This window comes from Mus caroli, chromosome 2 (assembly GCF_900094665.2).
Source record: "Mus caroli chromosome 2, CAROLI_EIJ_v1.1, whole genome shotgun sequence".
NCBI classification, from domain to species: Eukaryota; Metazoa; Chordata; class Mammalia; order Rodentia; family Muridae; genus Mus; species Mus caroli.
Genome location: NC_034571.1, coordinates 130,807,722 through 130,828,060, shown reverse-complemented (window position 1 = coordinate 130,828,060; position 20,339 = coordinate 130,807,722). Strand labels below are relative to the sequence as shown.

Sequence of the window (20,339 nt, the reverse complement as noted above, 5' to 3'; positions counted from 1 at the left end):
TATATCTGGCTTCTCAGGTCAGAACTAATCAATTAGAATGGAAGAGGGAACCAGCTGTTTTGAGGCTGTCACTATTAACTGGCAACAGAAGAAGACTAAACAGAAGAAGCAAAAGAACAACATGTAAGGATTTGAGGTCTTTACTCATCTTATATAAGGCTATGACTAGCACCACAAAAAGTCTCCAAAACTACAGCTTCTGCCTCACTAAGGAGAAGAGGGAAAGTGCATGTAGTAGTTTGAGAAAGGAAATTACATAAGGCTTTAGAAGACCCTCTTTTGAACCTAAAGATCCCAGATATCTGGAATGACCAAGCTTTGTAGAAAAACTTGAAAAATGAAAAGAATAGGAGAACTGAGTGCTATGGACGCCCTAGAACAGTGCTTGCTGTAGAAGGCCACTCTCTCTCACATGGCCAGGGGCTGGTGAGATGGCTGTTAAGAGATACACACACACACACACACACACACACACACACACAGCTGCCTCTCCTCCTCTAAAGACAGGCCACACACTGCTGCTAAACCTGCAGTCCCAGGGCCAAAAGCAGCAGTCACCGGAGCCTTCAGGGAATTTGGAATCATAAGATTCTGGATCACAACTGCATTTTCACAAGTTTTCCACACTGTGCACAGCACTGAAGTTTGAGAAAGACTTCCCCAAAGATCCGGGTTCTAGGCCCGCCAACATAGTTTCTTCAAACAGATGACCAAACAATTCAAGATAATTTAATCTAGTTTGAACCAAGAATTTAACCTCTCCTCCTATCTTGTTCTAAAATTCTTCTGTTCTGATTAATGGCATATTCTAAGATCCAGGTGAGCGGCCAGGCAAGTCAGAGTCTATAGTGTATGGTTGTCTGGACGAGAAGATCTACTCCAGATCCTCAGAGGTAAACAACAGGTTTCAAAAATACCAAGCAGATGAAACAGCCAACCCTTAAATAATCAACTCCCTAATTCTGTCTCAGAAAGCTAGCTGTGCACACTGGCATCAGCAGCAACCAAGAAACTGTTCCATTTTGGCTAAGCCACTTAACTGCCAGAGCACGGGAAGGGGGCTCTGAAATCCTATCCATCTTTAAGGGACCCAGTTTTCTCAGCTGAACAGTGAGGTTTGTTTGGAAAAGCATTTCTCCAACCAACGATGCTTAATCCAGTTCGAGTCATATTTTATATTCTGACTTAGAGCAGAGCATACATATAAGAGTTGAAAATATAAAGTTCAAACTGATTTTTTTCTATTTTATTCTTTATGTTTTGATGTTGCTCTTGATACAGTCAAGCCTTTTAAAGACTGATTTGAGAAAGTGAATTATTTTCTGGGGTACTTAAAGCTTTATATCCAAGGCTCCTTCCCATCAACAACTGAAGACAAGGGACTATCAGAAAGAAAAAATGGTTAGATCCCATGTACTTAACAGAATGCACACGAAATCCACCAAACTGCATGCATGTGTGGATGATGTTTCTGGAAGGACAACAGCTGTCAGCTGCCTTTCAGAGTAATGCATAACCCAAGATACAGGAAAACAGAGCCACGGCCCTTTAAGGTACTTCCTCATACTGTGGTAACCCCAACCTACAAGTATTTCCATTGCTACTTCATAACTGTGATTTCACAACTGTTGTGAATCTTCATGTGAAATCTGTATTTTCCAATGGTCTCAGGCAACCCCTGTGAAAGGATCATCCAATTCTCAAAGGGGTCACGACAGGTTGAAAATAGCAGCAGTAAAATGTTATGAGGGAAAACCAAATAAGCTAGTATGAATCCCTGTATCTTTGTTCTCTGCTTCTGTTTCTACTTTGCTACATATTAAATACGTTGCACCCCCTCATATAGATATAAACAGAATCTCATCTACCCACTCTCCAATCCAGACACAGCACCAACAGTTTGGAAAACTCATCGACAACCTCGTCACTACTAGCATTGTTTCACTTGCTCCAAGACTTTCTCTTTTGTAGAGCATTTTGAGTCATAGTTAATCTCCCTTAGTGAGGTAACTAGGTCAAGAAGCCCTCCAACCTTTAAAGAAAGCATTTCCAAAATACACAGTGCAGAGCCTGCACTGTACCAGGGAGGAGCAGAAACCTGGGTCCAAAGGCTAGCGAATCACAGCGGGTTTCTATTGATTTTATAATTGCTAGAAAGTTGAATCACCATTATCTATCTTCATTGGATTCTGAATTAATGAGAAAATTATCAACAGAGCTTAGGCTCACTAGGATCATGCTTTCTTCACAGGACTCCCAGTTGGCTCAACTCAGTGCAACTTACATAGGCAGTTTGGGAAAGGGACTCTTGGAATCCTGGAGAGCAGCAGTCTAACTGACAGACCACTTGCATTACAGAAGTGTGAGGGATTTGTAAAGAAAGGTTCACAGTAAACAGGAGGGAGACACCTGGGTTGCAAGGCAGGTCTGCTGGCCATATTCTGTCTGTCCCACACAACCCGCTGTATCACTTACAGCAACCACACCACACATAATCCTCTGTTTGTATTTCTAATCTACTATAAAAGAAAAATATATGTACAGAGTTCACAAAGACAAAAGCCAATAACATACATGGTCCACACCAATAACATACATGGTCCACACCCCTGTTGGGGCATTTCAGGCAAGAAATGGACAGGATCTAGAAAGTCCTCTCATGGGATGGAAGAGCCTTGGGGAAGTTGCTGATATTCAGGAGGCTCTCCACGTAAACCTAAGGTTAGAAAACCAGATACTCCAGGTTAACATGGGATTCTGTGTCCGCAACAACAACACTGGCAACTCTAGTTTAGCTTGTTCTAACTCTAGTCTCGTTGTCCGGACTTGTACGTGGCTTACTACAGGACAGGTAAAAACCAAGGCAATGTGGTAGACTGAGAGTGTGTCACTCTCAACCCCGAGTCACAGGACGTAACAGGAAACAGTTCAACCTGATGAGTTGGGTTAGAATGCTGCCTGGGATTGGCTTATGTGTCCTTTCAGTACCAAGCAAGCATTATGCTTGTGGTCTGGGAGGTTAGAGAGATAAGTGGCAAAATGCTGGCCATCTCTAAAGATAGCAGCAGCTGCCAGAAAACATGGGACATGCTTTCTAATTTTGGAGATAAATGAAGAGCTGACCAAGACAGCATGAATAGTGAAAAAGTTAAAAGCCATTAACAAGTGACTTGAAGGTTGGTTACTTGGTATCTGAGAGCCTCATTTTCCTCATATGCCAAATAGAATAATTACATATGGCTCAGCCCTCTCACATTTACTGTGAAGTCAAAATTACATGTTTGTGAAAACACTTTGATAAATGTTAAAGTGGTCTACAAAGGTAAGCTCTCACGGTAAGCGGCAATTGGACTCACGCAGAAAGCACCATTTAGAGTAAACTCAACCAGAATATAAGGCTCTGCCTTACCATCCTCTCAGCGTCTTCAAGCAGCATAGCTGCGGACATTTCATCCCTCCAGGTGTGTTCTGGCCCTACCTGTGGTTCCAAGTTACTTTACAGCTTGCTCTGATTTTCAAGTCTGGATAATCATGACTCTGAACTATGTGTTTAGAACAGGGCCTCGGCAATCTCAGAATCCTGCATGGCTACCACCAAATCTACACCTGGAACCAACACCGCAAGCCACAAACAAGGAGGTGGCCAATGCTGGCTGGCTAGTGCCCTTCTGTACCTACAACAAAGCCAGAATCTGCAAGCAGTCATTTAGCCTCCTGACCAGCAATGCTCACAGGAGCCATCTCTAACTGGAATCTTTCAATGAGCCATTCTGAGCTCTAGCACCACAGTGATGACACCTAATACAAGCCTTTGGGCAAGGCATACCTCAGTCTGGAAAGGTAAGGAAGGCTGATGGTGAGTTTACTAAGTCACCTCCTTTACTGCAAAGAACTCCAGCTAACCTTGAAATCAGGTGGGAAGCATTCAAACTCAGAACACATCAATTGTCAGTAGGCAGGAATAATTAATTCTTTAAAAAAAAGCCTTTGTAGTATTTTATATACCCAATAATTAGAGCTCTGTAACACACTGTACCTCAGTACACACCTTGTTTAGAATACTAAACAACTCATTTAAATCTCAAATGATTCGTTCAGACAGTGAATGAGATGATCCTGAAAGGGCGTATTTAAGGTTATCAGGTGATACTCTATACATAGCTATTAAGGTTAAGATACCCCGATAAAAGTATTTTAGATTTCTAAATATTTAGATGAAACATTTTATGTACCCTAAATGATCTTATAAATAATTTCCTCGCTGGGTTTTTTTAATTTAAAAAAAAAATCTACTTCTAGGCTGAAGAAATGGCTCAGTGGCTAAGAGCACTTACTGCTCTTCAAGAGAACTGAAATTTAGTTCCCAGCACATGTTTTGACTGGCTCCAGGGAATATGACGCCCTCTCTTGGCACGTATGGGCATATACAAAGACATGTATATAAACACATAGTTTAACACTATGATTATGCATAAATGTGTATACAATGCTTTACTAAGTTCTCCCACAAACTTAGACTTTAATCTGGACTGTAATGATTCTAAGACATCTAATGTTTGTAACCATTAGTTTTCTTGTACTCTATAAAATAATGGGATAAATGGTATAAAATAATGAAGTCAGTGAAATAATCCAACTCAACTCAAAGCAAGAAAGCCATCTTTTTCTCTAGGTTGCTTAACTATTACTCTCTGAGGCAGACAAGATGAGGACTTAGAATTCTGGCTGACCCACATTAGAGCAACAGCACTTCTATCATGCAGGCATCTGATAAAGGGTATTCTCAACTGAGGGTGCTACTATGTATGACAACCGTTTACATGGTAGAAAATGTAGGTGGAAATCCTGAGAACGTCCATTGCCAGGCTCAGCAAAGCATCCCACTTCCGTGATTTTTCTCACTGCACAAGTAAACATGTAAGGAAAAGAAATGAATAGAGACCAGTAACTCTCTCTCTGAGTAATAAGCTGCTAGAGAGATTTATCAAAGACTAATCTAACAACTGTGTAACATAAAACTGGGGGCCAGGGGTGGGGAACAAGTCCTTGAAGGATGCTCAGTTACTGGCTCAGAGGTTAAGAGCACTGTCTGTTTTTACAGAGATACTGAGTTCAATTCCCAGCAACCACATGGTAGTTCATAACCATCTATAATGAGATCTGGTGCCTTCTCTGGCCTGAAGGCATACATGTAGTCAGATCGCTGTATATAAAATAAATAAATCTATCTTTAGCAAACAAACAAAGATGATGTGTATGGGCTAGAGAGATAACACAGCCCTTAATGGCGAGGCCCAAGACCAAAAAGATACTGTGTATATTCAGACCAACAGAATAACATATATTAACATCTTAGTTTAAAAGTGAGAAACATGATTGTAATGAACACATACCCTCTCCCATATGACTTAGGATATACTTAAAAACAATGAATCCAAAGAAAGTTCAGGCCCTGAGATCTCTTTGGAAGATCTCTGAAGGAAAGCTGCTTTGATCCAACAGGGAACTCTAATCTTACTGGGAATGACCACAATGGAACAACTCCAAACCATTACTGTGACCTTTTCTAGATCATCTGTTTGCTTTAGATGACAGAGACAGAAAATTAATGTGCTTTGGTAAATTATAAAAAAGAAACAAAACAAAACAGCACATAAGTATACCACAAAGATGGTGGTTTATTTTGGTGGACTCAACCCTTACCCATATTAGGAGGAGAATCACCAAGAACATCACAATCAGATCACGAAATCGCAAACACTTGTCACTCACAAACTTAAATAACGAACATCTTACTCTAATGGGAAAGTGACCCTGCTCCAATGAGCACACAGAATGGGAACAAAGAATCCAGCTGAGTCCCAAACCACTTGAGATTTATTCTGCATCGCTTTTGATCATTATTGGGATTCCAAATCTGTCACAGACAAAATTATACTGCACTCATAACTCTTAATGAAACGCTTCTAAAAAATAAGTACCCTAAACAAATGCTACCCAAATATATGATGTTCCCCTATAGAAATAACCCTTCATTTACCACAATCTGGTCACACCAAAACACTTCATCAATAAAGATTATCAAGACCTTTCCAATTTTATTCTTTAATGTGCCTGATTAGTATTATAAGGATACTATTACTGGAATTGAATTTTTGTTCCAATACCTTATTTTCATATAGAAAATTCTGTGTTTGGATTCACCAGTATACATACATCCATATGGTATCAGTTAACTAGTACTTAATGAGGTTTCTTTCTTCATTTTTATAATACATATAATTAGAATAAAATATAACTTCCATTAATTGATTATGATACAAAGTTGAACGGTTGGATGCTCAGGGAAGTCTAGGAAACAACAAGAAAACAGCAGTGACTGAGATGACAGAGCACCTTCACAGCCTTCTCTTGTATGCTTGCCCTTCCTTCCTCCCCTCCCCTCCCCCTCCTTCCCTCCCTTCCTTCCTTCCTTCCTTCCTTCCTTCCTTCCTTCCTTCCTTCCAGTGGGGTCTTGCTATATGGATTTGCCTATTCTCAAACTCAGAGGAATCCCAGTGTCTCAGTCTCTAGGTACTAGGATCTGGTTTGCACCACCCCCACCCCCCATGCTTGGTTCTAACATACCTTCTCTGAAATATACACTTTCAAATGAAAGTTTAAGAAGATATATGCATTACCAAAATTATTAACAACTTTCCTTGCAAAAGAAGCCTATGGTGGGGATACTGTAAAAACTAACTTCCAGCAAAATCTCTTCTAAGTTCAAATTAAACATGGCTTATGCTGCTTTTAATTAATTTTAAGATCTCTCTCTCTCTCTCTCTCTCTCTGTGTGTGTGTNTCTCTCTCTCTCTCTCTCTCTCTCTCTCTCTCTCTCTCTCTCTCTGTGTGTGTGTGTGTGTGTGTGTGTGTGTATCTATGTGTCTACATGAGCTTATGTGCACCAAATGCATGCAGTTACTCATGCATGCCAGAGGATGGCACTGGATCTGCTGGCACGAAAGTTACAGGCAGTAATAGTAAGCTGTCATTTGGTTGCAGGGACTGAACCCAGATCTTCTGCAAAAGCAATATGCACTCTCAACACCTACTGCATCTCTCCTGGACTGGGTTTTTAATTTGCTTCAAACTGCAATTCCTTAGGTGTGTTGTGAAAGATGTTATGAAGGTACAGTGTACTGTAAATTTTTGTTTAACCTTAATGACATCAACACCAAGAAACATTGAGAAACCCTCCATTTGCCACAGGAAACAGGGTGGCACTGGTAAAGCATTCCTTTGCTGCCCCCTTCTCTTGCTGTTGTAAAATGAACAGATGTTAAGGAATGTCTACACTTACCCTGGGTTCTTATAATACAACAAGAAAATAAGGTATTGAAACACAAGTTCAATCCCAGTAATATGCTCAGTAACTTTATTTTTTTGTCATAAGATTACTATTTAAGTAGGTCAGTGCTTGTACTACTCACAGGTAAAAATAAAATAATCTAACTGCTCTTAAAATCTGACTCTTTTCTCAAAAACCTGTTATTAAATCTGGGTTTCCCAATATACATCACACAATGCTTAGACACAGCATGTGCTGTGGCCCTTAACTGTCACTGAAGTTAGCATACATCTTTAGAGGGGGTAACTCTTAACTCTTCTTAATAACACATTTTGACACAGTTTACAGCTGCGTGGTCTCATAGGATATCCACGTCAGTGTGATGACAAGTGGAATCAGAGCAAAGCCAACCTTAGGCTCCAAAGACAGAACATAATTTATATCTAAGTCATCTAGTTCTCTTTACATAGGCAGCTGTGGGCAAGTCATGGAACTAGTAAGGATTCACTATTTGTTTACACTAATATCCTCTAGTAAAATTTAAAATAACATCAATCAGAGAGAGAGAGAGAGGAGAGAGAAAGAAAGAGGTTTATTAAATGGCAGGTGGCCAAATATGAGCTGTACTGAGATGCTCTCCATCAAAAAACAAAAAACAAAAAAACCAAACAACCCTATCACAACACAATGGGAATGGACTCTGCTGCACACCAGGAGAATACACAAATATCTCCACAGGCAAAAGTGGCCCTATCTTGCTTTCACAATCAGGAAAAAGCCACAGGACTCACAGTGTGCTCTGGGTCTCTATGACCCACTGTGGCTCCCTCACTAGAGCTCTCCTGACTTGTCCTCTTTTTTTTCTGGTAGTACAGATGCTCTGCTGCACCCTGTCATTCTCACAGCCCCCCTTTCACCATGGGCTGATCACAAGCAAGCCCCTTCCTTCACTCTGCAGCCCAGGACTCCTTGCCATTTTGACTCTCTACATCCAACTGCACTCCCTTGCTTTATGTACCAGATGAGAGTGCATTCTCTGGGGCTGCATCTCATATCTCTATGGAGAGCTAACAGGCCACACCCACACACCTGGCATTCTCTGGTTACATAAGAGCAAAGTTCAAGCTCAACGAGTCCAAGTCCAGTTAGCAGCCGATATTAAATGTAAGCAGTGCAAGTGATCCGAAGGTAAAATGGTCTGAGACTGGGGTCTAAGTGTTTCCAAGTGTCTGTGGTGCAAGCTTAGACTAGGTGCAGTGGCAAAGAACCTAGAGCCATTAAATGTATCCTGAGGCTCTCCCAAACAAGTCCCAGCACACAGGAAGTTTATAATACTACATTTAGCTTGTAGCTAAAGCAACTGAAAAATACTAACGCTTAACCTAAAGCAAGTCCCTACATGCGTTTAAAGTAGGGCTCTGGTTCACTAGAAGCCTAACATCTAATGCAATGCAGACATTCACAGACAAGTGGGTTAACCAGGGGCAAGATCACTTACCAGGACAAAGCTGCTTTCAACCAAACTCAATTCATGGTTGCGCATATTTATTTATAGCACCAGTAGAGAGTTTTAGTGATGTAATGAACTGGAAAGGATGATAAATTCTGTGATCCACATGAAAAAAGCAAGGCAGTCATATGAATAACTCAAAAAATTCTAATTAAAAAGACTTTTCTGTGGCTCTGAGAGATTTCTCATCTGTATCTAACATTGAATGGATGAATTTCCACTACGTTAGACAAACCCTATCTTTAAACGTATCAGTAAAACAGGCCCGTGTGAATAGGGCAGTCCAAAGCCTCATGCCTTCCCAGCAAACCACCACCTGCACACACCTAGGTTCGGATCACTTCCTAACAGAGGAAGGGTTCACTGCTCACGTCTGTGTCTTGTTCTAGGCCCTTGTGTCAATCTGTCAGCCGTGTAAATGGGGATCAAGGCAGATCTACAGTTCAGCTCTCATCTACACATTCCCTCACAAGACTGGGATAAAATGGACTTTATTCTGGTGAATAAAAAGAAAAAGAAATCAATAGTAAATTCTTCTGGCTATAAAAAAATACATATTTCTGGGAGGTGGTATAATGTAAATACATTCTGTGTGGACCTGTTTAATTAAAAGTATCATGTATCTTAAAGACTTCTGGATAGCACTGCTTGGGGAAGTAGCTAGAAAGGCACCAGTGAGAGTCTCCCAGAACAGCATTTGGCAGTAGTGATGCAGAACTCAGAGTCTCCACAGGAGAGCTCTGTGCCACAAACAGAAAAGGAAGGGATCTTCTTCACAAAGTCAAGGGAAAGGACTGCTCCACAGCCTGGCAAAGCCTGAGGAAGGTCACCCCAGTGGGCATGCACGTGCAGAAGGTAAGACATACTGAAGGAGGACTATGGCTTTCCTTCCTCATTCCCCCAGCCACACCAGTAATGGGGCCTTTATACAACTGGTGAGCAGCTTACAGGATGGAGGATTAGCCCATCTCCACACTCCTTAGCTGTGTCACCCAAGTCATGTCTCATAGCACCTAAGAGAAGCCGCAGAAAAACACCTTTTCATACCACCTTAAGAAACGAGAAGCCCGTACAAGGCATTTCTGGTGAAACTGAAAGAGAATGGTTGCCTCAAGTGAAGCTTTTGTGGAATTTGTGTGAGTCAAACCTGCAGCATTTGTAAGCTATTGTGACCTGAGAGAATTAGCAAGGTGTGTTTATCAAGACTCTGACAGTTTCTCAAAAGAAGGTAAGCCTGGCCTTAGAAAGGGACAATGTTTACCTCCGATGGTGCACTTCAAACCTCTCAGGAAAAAAAAAATCAGAAATTTTGGAAACCATGATGACCAAGTCAGAAAACTTCCCAATACTTTAAATTAACACTGTTCTGATGAAAGTGGCTATAGTATTACCTGACTCCTTGATACTGTATAATGAAACGTGCCAACATTTGAGAGGTTCACACATCTCAGGGAACCAGTGTTTTCTAATCACAATGCTCAGAATCACACACTGGATAAAAAATGAGACATATATCAACAAAACCATACACTGATTAAAAAAAAAAAATCCATCCAAAGTACAAGAAGATCTAACAGCTTTTAGCATGACAGAGGTACAAAAAGTTCATCAATACCGCTTTGGAAATCTACAGGGCAATTAACCTTAAAAAAAAAGTCGCAGGCACATCCTGCCTGACGGTGACCTTGAGGCCATGCCAGAGCCATTTGCTAACAGGGCTCAGGACAGATGCAGGCTGTGCGGAGATGCTCATTGGCAACACGATGGGAAGAAACCAGCTAGAGACTTCAGGGGAGACACGAACGGATCTCACATAAACACTTCGTGAATGGTAAGTCACAAGTTAACTGGAACTTCTACTCAAATAAAGCAGCTATATGCATTTACTAATTATGTGCTGGCGTCCTGTGGCGTCCTGTGGGGATGGCTCAACTGCACACCCTTCTCTCCACTCCTGGCCACATTGAGAACAGTTCATTTCCAAGGCACTCCAGCTTCAAGCACTCAAGAGTCTTTCGGCCCTAATCTACCAGGGAGGGCGAGTGGAAGAAGCAGCTCTCAACCCAGTCTTCACAGCAGGACAGGAAGCAGGGGGAAGGGCACTGGCTGACATTCTGCCAGCTGCCATCAGCTCCTTGAGGCCTGAACCCTCCTCCTAAAAAGGTGCTTCTGGGAACCTTCCCCGCATTTGCACTGTTGATAGTAAGATTAAGAACTTAATGGATTTCCAGGCTATTTAGGCATGTAGATCAGCCTAAGTCACATTCAAAGCATTTGACTTTAAGCTACTTACATCTTCCTTTAACAAACATTAAAAAAGTGGGAGGTGGTTTTTATTAGCAACCCTTCTCTATGCAGAGACTTAAAATATAACAGCAGCCAAGGTCCAGAGTTAGTCCCTCAGTAATGAACAGGAATATGACATAAAAACAGAACAAAACAGAACAGAACAAAAACAGCTGATACAGAGAAGTGAGATAGCAATTCAAAACAGACAAAACAAATAAATGAGTACATTAAAAAATAATAAAACCAAAGATTTTCACAGGGCTTAGAAAAGAGCAAAGGACCTACAGGCAACCCTCAACAAGGTAGAAAAGGGTGTGTTTTTCTAAGGCATGCCTATTAATGGCTGAACCTACAGGAAACAGGATTCATCGTCCAAGAGGTCAAGCCTTTCTTTCCTTTTGGTTTTGGACACTGGTACTGACTACTGAGAACTCAATATAAAATGAGTTGAAACTGTGCTATTAAGTTGTCCTAATAACAAACTGTGGATCCAGTCAGCTTCAAAGACAAGGCAAATGCATGAGAACAATGCTTCTCTAGCATGCAGTCTCTGTGTGCAGATCATGGCTAAAATCTTTACACTATGCAACTGAATATGCAGGGTTACTCTTACCCATAAAATCCATACACATAAGGAACTAAATACATAGTGAGAGAAAAATTTAAAAAAAAAGAAAAAAATCCTTAATTTTGGATTTAGATATGAGAGCTACTGGTTTCATGTATGTCTAGAGAGAGCACCATCATGATTTAAAATTAGTCTCTCAGTCTGTGTGTGTGTGTGTTTCATAGGATGAATCTGAAGGTCAGAGGACACTGTCTTCCCATAGAAAAAGGAAAGGGGGTGAGTTTTTATTGCATTCTTAGAGTTGAAGGACCCAAATAGAGGCTACAAACTAAGCAAACTAAAATGACAACTAGTGACCAAAGCAGGAGGACAGCAATGCCCCTTCTCTGGAAAACTCAAGGTAAACAAATGAGACACTCTGTTTTTGTAGATTTAATATTACATCTAATAATGTGCCTCTGAATGGCTCTGCAGGGTCAAAATCATGTCACTGAAGAGATTTCAGAAAGAGCACCAGAAGAAAATAGACTTAAGGGACACATAAAAGATGCTCTGATACCAAAATCTCCAGTTGGAGAGAGAGAGAGAGAGAGAGAAAGAAAGAGAGAAAGAGAGAGAGAGAGAGAAAGAGGGTCTATCTTAACTTTAGAAGCAGACACAGATGGGTAAAGAACCAAGCAGAGGGAAAGAACATCGCTGAGAGCTACCAAGGCACTCAAGCATGTTTTAAAAAGATGTCTTAGGCAGTACTACTGCCACCTTACAAGACTGACATTCAAAGATTCTAGAACCTACATAATAAGATGGGAATAGGGAGGCCAAGGCAGCTTTCCTGACAGCTAAATGACCTGGTCTCACACATGTGTATAATTTAGTACTTCACAGGTAATAATCCCATTTAATCCTCCGAGCCATTCTGCATTACAGTTCACCATAAGCTACAAGTTCTTGAACTTCATCCTTGCTGGTAGGATGATCAATCATCAGTGTTAGGCCCACAAGTGCCAAAGGGTTATGAAAATACTATTTTCTTAGAAATGCACTGGAAAAAAGGAAGTAAGAAGTCTATACTCACCCACAAAAAATATCTACTATACATCCTCTATATAATAGCCATTTGGGACAGTCAACAGACTTCAATCTATGTCCCACTGAGCCCCAAGGGTATAACAGGAATGGAGGGGAGAAGCAATTCACAAAGTCAAAATAATGATATCTTATACGTAATTTCTAAGGTAAGTTATGGTATAGAAAAGGCACATGCTGCAAGGAGTGTACCTCTTACCGTTATGTTCGGGTTTGCGGTCGCTAAGAAAGGTGGAAGGGTTCGGAGACTTATAGGAGTCAAGGAGCTCATGGAGGGATCTGCATGACGGGAGTGTGTAATATTACAGGCAGAGGGAAAGTCCAGCACGTAGACTTAACATGGGAATGTGCCTACTGTGTCCAAGGGTTAGCAAGAAAGGATGAACAGCTACAGTGGAGAGTAGGAGAGGAGAAACGGGGGCAAGGTTATAGTTAGTGGGACAGGATTGTGAATCGGAAGGAACTGGCTTGTGGGACACAGAGGGCTCTGGAGAGTTTTAAGCCTACGCTGATTTAAAATTTGAAAAGACCATTTTGCTGTGGAGGGAATAGATCAGTGGTAGACAGAGCAGTTTTCTGGCATGAGCAAAGCCCTGGGTACAACAACTAGGAAAAGTAGAAGAGGTAACAGCAGAGGCAAAACAGGAGAGAAGAAAGAAACCATTCCAGTAGTTACGCTGATAGGAACAAGTTAAGGACAGGAGTCTAGTTTTCCCTTGGAAGGCCACTGCAATAATACCAGCAGGAATTGATAGGAAAGAGACGAAGATGCTAAGAGGAGAGGTGACGAAAGGGGCTACTTTCTGGTTTTGGTTGAAGGCACAGTTCTGAATAACCCCAGATGTAGGTCTAGGAGAGAAAAGTTAAGGTCACATCCACGGTTTTAGAATGAATAGCCCTAGAAAGGATCAGGTTTACAGAGAAAGACCATTCAGTGTTGGGCTTGTTAAGACTGTCTTATAAGGCAATTTAGTGAAAAAAGTATTTGGAGCTGTCTGGGCAGGTAGTAACATACATTTGGAAACTGCAGGGAGATGCACTATACTATATTAAAATACTGTGAGTATCACATCAAGGCTGGGAGGAAGTAAGCTTTGGTCTAGTTCAAAGTAGCAGGTTAGTAAAAAAGAGAAAAAGCCTATACAAATCAACTACAGAAGTGACTCAAGAAGAGACGGCTGATTATCTCCAAAGCTGTCCACAAACGAGGGGAGAGTTTAGTAACCAGGAATATTTTCTTCCAAATACCCCACAGTAATTGACTCCTATCCCACATCAAAGAAAACATGACTGTGATTGACTATGCTACATTTCAGTCTTCTCGTGAACTGAACTTTCTAAAGAATTATGCAGAAATGGAATGGATCCAAACTGATACTTGAAGCTCAAATCAGTTCAATACTTTAAGAAATGCCAGTGGTAAGTGACAGATGCCAATGGCCATTTGCTTATGTTCAAATACCATTCTTTCAAATATTAAAAAGTCTCAAATGTAAATCAAATAGGATAAATTCCCTTGTCCTGATATGAAACCATGACAAACCAGAAGTCAAACTGTTCTCCTCTTTTGTCTATCAAAATAAAACACAAGTTCATACAGGAACAGTTACTGATCATGGCCCAGAATCATTTTATAAGACTACAAAATGCCAGTGCAACTCACCATAAGGAAAAATTTTGAAACGTAATTATTATGAAACAGCAAATACAAGTGTCATTATCTGCACCCAAGAGAATAAGAGGCAATGCTTTTGGAGTAACAGGCAGTCATAAAATACATACACAAAACCACCATGCCTTATACTGGCCAGCCAGTTTGATAGAGTACAAGAGGAACAAAGGAAGAGCTCCAGCAGAAAAAGGTCAGGGCCTTGTTGAAGAAACTGAATTCTCCTGAGGCAGATGGGAGGTCTGAAGAGCCACCTTTCCTGTCTCCCAACAGGAACACTGACCACTCTACAGGAGCATGGTGCTTGCCAAATGCAACAGTGATTTCTAGCTCTCAAGATTCAAACAATCACGTCCTTCCCACATACACTAAAGTAGCAGCCGAGAGGTCTTTCTCCAAAGCACAGATGCCCTCTCCACCTCCTCACTGTGCAACACTAAGAGTTCTAGACCCCAACAGTACGGACGTGTTCGTCAACAAGTAAAGTAAACACACTTATGAAACTACGCAAAGAGGGTGCTGAGAGCCAAATTCCTCCATAAATTCTAGACCCTCCTTCAGTGGAGGTCATTGAAAGACTATTCTGGCCAGTCCAAGAAGAACACCTGGCAAGTAGAGTCCGGGAAATATGCAGGAAAAAGCAACAGCCCAAACTGGTTGCTGTCTGGTCTCAAAGAAACCTGGAACAAGTCTCACTCAGTACCTGGGCAGTTCCCAGCTTCTCACTCTGTCCCCCATCCTAAACCTCAGATCCTATACAACCTCCGTCATTCTGGCCACATGGTTTCCTGGCTCCTCTCTTGGTTCCCACACGCTCTTTTGATCCTCTCTTCTCTCCCTGTGGATCTCTCCCCAACTTTCTCCTCTCACGGGCCACTTTGCTGGCCCAGTTCACTCCAGACCCTTCCAGATGCTTCCTGTCTATGCTCTCCCTCATATCTATAGTAAACCCTTCCCCTTAACTATACCTGGGAGGAGTCACGTTCTTATTTTCATTCGGTTACCACTTGGGAGACAGAAAACCAGACTGGGATAGAAGGCCACAGATACAACAAGTCTGGGAGACCTTTACAACTCTACAGATTAATTTAAATCTAGCATCTTTATCTGAAAGGACAGGTAAATAAACGGATTTCTTAAACCATGTAACCTGATCTACTCGTTTTCTATGTGTTCTAAATAAAAGACTTTGGCATAAAGGTCTGGATTGGTGTACTGATGAAAAAAGGGCCAACAGATTCAAGTCTCCAAAGTTTTTGCTTGGTTCACTTTACCCCAGACTTGTGAAACACGACCATTTATCAGGAAAAATCATAAAGGACAAAGAGACAATTGGACTTAAAAACATGGAAGTATAAAATTGTGATAATAATGTACAGTGCATTATAATATAAAATGGGTTAAATATTATTTTAAAGAAATGGAAGTATTTTGTTGTCTGGAAAATACTATAACACAAATCACCAATGAGTAATTAAGAGACTGGGAAGAGCCCACGTTAATACCTCCAAATAGGCCTTTCTTCTTGAGTATCTCTCCTCTTAAACCTTGTTCTTAAAATCTATATGCAGTTTTCAATAAATCTCAACTCCACTTCAAAAGACCCAAAGCCAAAACAAGTAATGAATAATTAAAAAATTATATATCATGTATTTAACTCACTTAAAAAAAATCACCATTTAAAAGCAAAGCAGGACTGGTACTAGTACAGACAACTCCCAGCAGCAGTAAATCACCAACTTCAATAGATATAAAGCATATTAAAACTAAATCAATCTTTACAGAAGACCAGAATGGACTAAACACTTGGGTGCTGGAACATCTGACCACAGTGTAGGTCAGGAAGGGACAGGTCACTGCAAAAGCCAGGTTAACAAGCCTCAGGAGCCATAAAGAAGTTCACCTAGTTCTTGGGCTGTAAATCTTGCCCAACAAATCATAGACGCTAGGACTTCCTCCACACAGGGCACTGACCTAAGCTGTGCCTGTTTCCTAGACTGTACTGAGCCCATAGGCTCTGCCACCACACTGCTCTCCCTGTCCATTCCATTTCCCCAAAGCTCCACACTACAGTTGTCCTTATCCTAAGAAAAGATATTTAAACAGTAAATAATTAAGGCCACCCAGCAAGTAGCCAATCTAGGCTTTACAACAGTATATTCTGGGAGTTGAAAATAGAAGCAGTATTTAAAAAACAGAACAAAAAAACCTCTAAATAAATAAGACTCAATCAAATGGACCTATCCATCATAAAAACCTTTGTTCATATGATTTAAAGGCAGAGGAGACAAGTGTGATATAATGCTAATTAAAATGTTCTATTTAAAAGCACATAAAGCCAGGTATGGTGACATATGCCTATAATCGCAGTGCTCAGGAAACTGAGGCAGGAGGATGGTTGGAATACACAGTGAGCTCCAGGCAAGCCTGGGCTATACAGTGAGACTGTTTGAGTAAGCAAACAGAAACTTTAAAAAGCCAACTTGTGTCTGACCTTTTATAGAAAAGCACAAAAAGCCAAATAGAAGGGAGAAGCAGTAAACAGATGGTGACGGCCAGGGGATGTGACTATGATTTTAATTTCCTTACTATCTGTTGCAGTAAGCCCCCAAAGTCTGAAATAAAGGTAAATGCTATTTGCTTTAAAAAGCTTTAAAAACCCTGGAAATAGCAGAAATACTCAGCTATAGCTGCAACTAATTTTTCAAAACAACCTATCAATGAAGGCATATTAATACCTGTCCTCGGGGATCTTTTATTGTACTAGACTGGGGTTGGTAGTTTTTTTAATGTGTGGGGAGAAAAGCTGTAATTGGGTTAAAAAAATATAAAATCTTATTTCTGCACCATGAGGTTACCAGGTCCAGACAACAGATCCCCAGCAACATTTCATTCCCACAGTGCAATGGTGCAAGCTTAGGTTAATAGCAAGTTAACAGAAACTGTATCAGCACACAAAAACAAAAGAGGGCCAATGCATGCTCACATCACTGCAGCCCTAAGGATACACCTGAATCCACAACACTCATTACTTACAGTGAAGTCTGAAACACATAGGCAACATATGTCTAGCCTACTTTATTGGGGTTTTGGAGGGTTGTTTTGTTTTTAAAAAACAAAAAACAAAAAACCTTTGACTGTGTGTTGCTAGGAAGGAGTTCCGAGCCTCTCTCCCTTTGCCATTTTTAAAGTATTATATTACAAGTGGTTTTGAGTTTTGTAAATAGTCTTGGAAAACACCTTCTAGGAATAAAACAACGTAAAAACGCTGACAGTGGCATTTCCCCCTCACAAATTGTTAGAGAGTCGTTTTCCTTTTTTTCAGTTTCCTTTTTAACTTTGCCTGGCTGTAGGATATTTCATGTTTATAAAATGGTAAAACATATTATTTTTTAGTGCTTTAAAAAACATCGTTCACAATTCACAGGTTTGTATGTATGTGGAAGGAAAAGTGTTAGGAACATGGAACTTTGCTAAACAAATCAAGTGTGGACAGATGAGTGTTTCTGAAAGGGGTGAGGACTACTCAACTCTGAGAAGTATCCTTCCATGGAAATCTCTAATTATCTCAGAGACAAAAACCTGGAATCGGACCTCATCTTTACCTGCAATGAGGCTGAAGAACTTAAGACGGGGGAATGAAAAGGAAGAGTCCTGCTTAGAACCCAATGGTAGCAGGTCCCGCCCACTTCCCCTAGAGGACCCGTTGCTATGGAAACCCACAGTAACCCTTTAGATTCAAGAAGCCTAAGAAGGGATATTCTCCCAGAGACTGAGTTACATTAAGTGTGAGGCCCTGTTAGAGGGTTGGGAGGAAAGGTTAAACTGAGATAGACAGCCTCATGGCTGTAACAAGGGGCCAAGCGGGAGGCAAGGGGAGGACCGTAGTTCCAACAGGAATTTAAAATGCCAGAGTCATATAGTTTAGCTCAACTTTGACTTTGACTGTTAGGAAGTTTTCTCCCTCCTCTGCCGAAAACAAACCACTTTTGTGCATTTTGAGTCTTTTCCCCCCTTCTCAGTGGGAGACAAACCGCTGTTCTGTGTTCCGGACAAGGAGATTCATCCCAGCAATTACAAACCGAATGCTACTACTTTGTAAAACCTAAAGTCCTGACTTTCTCTTACCAAACCAGTGTCTCTGAACTTAGAATTACATGCAGATAGTTTAACAAATAAATGCCTTGGGTTTGAATTAGTCAATTCAACGTGAGATTTAAAACTCGCCGGCGAAGCTCCCGCACAGACAACTAACTATCCTAGAGCAGGAACTACGGAGGTGGCGGGAGTATTTCGAAAAGAAAAAGCCCACTTATCTCCACCGGCCTTCTTTAAAAATAAATAAATAAATGAGCAAATAGAATGAACTAGTCTTCTGCACGCGCACATGGGACAATAGGTTGCTTGACACACAGACTATGAAGCACGCCCTAACAATACTACTTTCTTTGAGATAAAGGCAGTAAGAGTCTTTCCTTCCCGAGGCAACGAACAACCAAGAACCAAGCCACCAAACTTCAACCTCTAGGTTAGAGCGAATGGGCCCTGCAAGGCACTGGGAACTTGGAGGATGCACTTCTGCAGCAACAGGACCCCGGCGAGGGCGCACCTGCAGGGATCGGGGCGGAAAAGGCAGGGCGTGGATCCCCTGGATCCCCAGGATCCCCAGCCCCCGACCCCGACGGCCACGCCCCAATAAGTTTCTTGGGAGAAGTTTGCTCCGGCCCCTAGGTGCTCTCGGTGCGCTCGGGACGGACTCGGCCTTGCACGATGCAAGTGGCCGCCACCCCGTCCCGGACCTCCGCCCCCACCGAGGTGGTTTGGCCCACGTCGTCTGCCGGGTCGCGGCCAGGTTCGCCTCGCCCCGTGGGGTCCCGTGGGCCGCCCTGCTCCGCACGCACGGCCCTGCAACCCGCACGAAGCTCGGGTATCTCGTCGCCCCCCACGCCCCCTCGCCCCTCGCCTGCAGCCTCCCGAGCCCCCTCATTCGGCCACTCCCGCCTCCGGGCGCGCGCCCCCGCCTCGGCCCACGCCGCGCACGCGCGCAGCTGGCCGCCACTCGCCCGCACTCACCGTCAGCTCTCTGCGTGGCCACGGACGCTACCGCCCCTCGCAGCTCCGACCAGGTGCCCGTTCCGCAGGCCCGGTCCGGGAACTCAGGGATCCAGAGCCCGGCGGGCGAGGCGGGCACCCGCACGCAGGGCACGCTCCCCGGGACCGTGAACGCACGCCCGAGCGCCAGGAGGGGCCGGGAGGCGCTCCCGGAGGCTGCCCTGGATACGGGGCATGCGCAGAGCCCTCCCCTTCCCCGGCCCTGAGAGTAGTGGGCGGGGACTCTGGAAGACTGGCTGGGAAAACTGGAGAGGCGCTTTAGAGCAAATCTTACTGGAGCTCTCCGTGTCCTTGTCCCACAAACTGCTACTTCCTCCTCTAGTTCACTCATTACATCAGATACGAAATATTTATGGAGCATCTATTTTGCAGACTCCAGAGCAGTCTTCGGGAGTAATAGGCATGTTGCCTTTGAGTTTAGAACTCCCTTTAGACTGATGAGTGGAGCATATGAACAGGAGATCACTCAGCATTTGAAAGAGCAAACATTAACTACACTCTTTAATGGTAGAAGGAAGGAGAATGGCTGGAGTGCTAAAGAAAGCTTAGTTGGGAGATGTAGAAACAGGCAGCGCTGAGGTGAGAAGACAAACTCACCTGCTAGGGAAGATAAACATAAGGGCAGAAGTTTTGAAGGGAACTATGAGCTTGTGAACACTCAGAGGCAAGAATACTCCGGATGCTGCTTGGAGAGTTAAAGTGGCAGCTGGAAATGTAGTTGAAACTCCTCTGGAAATAATCATTAACCCTTAGTCCAAGATTCCAATAGTGAATA

At 42.3% G+C, this 20,339-nt stretch overlaps 1 protein-coding gene across 1 annotated transcript in view; it reads right to left on the bottom strand.

Annotated features, from left to right (window-relative positions):
• Positions 1-19,691, bottom strand: part of Btbd3 (BTB domain containing 3) — a 30,702-nt gene extending 11,011 nt beyond the window's left edge. Inside the window, exon 1 of the mRNA XM_021149695.2 lies at positions 19,526-19,691. The gene's annotated coding sequence lies outside the window, so the exon portion shown is untranslated. The remainder of the gene's footprint in view (positions 1-19,525) is intronic.
• Between the last annotated feature and the right edge of the window lie 648 nt (positions 19,692-20,339).